This window comes from Octopus bimaculoides, chromosome 7, assembly GCF_001194135.2.
Source record: "Octopus bimaculoides isolate UCB-OBI-ISO-001 chromosome 7, ASM119413v2, whole genome shotgun sequence".
Lineage (NCBI taxonomy): Eukaryota > Metazoa > Mollusca > Cephalopoda > Octopoda > Octopodidae > Octopus > Octopus bimaculoides.
The window spans coordinates 19,272,535-19,274,694 of NC_068987.1; positions in this window are offsets into that span (position 1 = coordinate 19,272,535).

The window sequence follows — 2,160 nt, forward strand, 5'->3', positions numbered from 1 at the left end:
CATCTGTCTATCTACCTGTTTGTCTACCTGTCTGTCTACCTGTTTGTCTACCTGTCTGTCTACCTGCTTGTCTACCTGTCTGTCTACCTGTTTGTCTACCTGTCTGTCTACCTGTTTGTCTACCTGTCTGTCTATCTACCTGCTTGTCTACCTGTCTGTCTACCTGTTTGTCTCTTTATCTGACTCTACATTCAAGTTACTTATCAATACTTATCAATATTTCTAATTATATTCCCTTCTCCCTTCCTCCTTCCCTCGCTTTCTCTCCGTCCCCCCCTCTCCCCCTCTTCCTTTCGCTGCTTTATTTTTATTTTTATTTTTTCAACGTATTTTCTCCTTTTGTCCGCATTCTCCCCTAACATTGCTACGGCTATCAGAACATCGCCTCCATCCGTAACCACGGGATATCTCGAGCCAACAAAGGAAAAAGTCTCTATGTGGCCACACGATTGGCTGCTAGAAGTAGTAGTCAAATCCCACTCAAACCAATCCCTATAACTTAACAAAATGGATGAATACATTGGATTTGCCAGATAAGAAGGCTAGAAAGTCACGTCTTGGATGTCGTTAGAACGATAGAGATTCAACAAAAAATTTTTTTTAATGAAAAAATCGATCAGGGGAGTACGCGGTGAAAGAAATGTGCGAGTGTCATCGCTCATTTCTGGAATGTAAAGCATACCGTTGGGTAACCAGGGTCTTCAGCGCAAGGGCAAAACAAAACAAAAAATTTGATGCCTCTAATTTAATTGAATGACATGATCAGAGAAAACTATACCTCCTTTCAAGCATGCACCGGGGGTGGAGTAGACTACCCTTTCCTTCTCCACCGCTTCTAACATTTCTGAGAAAATATACTCACTTAATAGAACTCACGCCAGCGAGGATAAAAAGCAATGTGAAATAAAGCTTCTAATTTTGACACAATGCCAGCAATTTTGCATCGACACCCAACAAAAATTAAGTGTCATGTTTAAAATGGCGGGGAATGTAGTTTCTGTTAACTTCCTACAAAGTGACAATTACAGGGTGACTCAAAGTCGCAATGCAAAGAGAAGCTACGAAATGTTCTCATCTACAGTTTAATAAGTTGGTTGTGTGTACTCGAGCAGGCAAAGTATAATAGCTTGCACAGGTGAAATGTTAGGTGATTGTTTGGGCATAATTTCCAATCAGTAATTTAGGGCAGGCCGAATGGGGTTGCTTCGAAAACATCCGTACTTTGAAGCTTTCATTAAAACTGATAAGTCTCAGCCTGAATAGCACCGATGACATATATAAAAAGGTTCTTTAAACAAACTACTGATTGGTTCAGAAACTCCGTCATTCACAGTAATTAACTCCGGTTACTTCATTCAGTATGCCTGCCGAGAGTACTTTGCTGACATTTATGTTATTTAAACAGGTAAAATTATGTGTGACCTGGTTTTGATAGCAAAACTCTGTGACTATTACACAAATACACAAGATTTTTAATTGTTTTTCACTTGGTCACAACGACCTTGTTAACACACATCAGTTGCTACACGCACACACTCACAAACACATACACACACACACACATACACTCAAAGATATACACATTTTATTCTATATAAATGTATATGTTTCTGAAGGTGCAGTATGGTCAATTGGTTAAGAAATTCGTTTCGCAACTATGAGATTCCGGGTTCAGTCCCACTGAAGTAGCATCTTAAGCAGATGTCATTTTCGATCGTCTCGGATCGACTATTACTTTGGGAGTGAATCTAGATTGACGAAAACTGTATGGATGCCCATAGGATGGATTGTATTTGCGATTTAATGATCCAGTTTTGTCACACACTGTGTCACATTGTTTCTCATTGAGAATCACATTAAGGGTACATGTGGCTGGGGAATACTAAGACGCATGCTAATTCAGTGAATAGTTAATTCAATTGATCGAATATCTGAATTTTCATTGTCGAACGACGAAGATCCATCCATCCATCCATCCATCCGTCCGTCCGTCCACCGTCTATCCATCTATCGATCTACCCATCCATTTAGGCATCCATCCACATGTGTGTGGGTGTGGGTGTGGGTGTGGTTTGTTAGTGGCGTATGTTAGTGTTCCATTCTAGTTTCCTATTCAGGCTAGGTTTCCCTTCTATTATGTGTGTAGCTTCAGTAATTTGT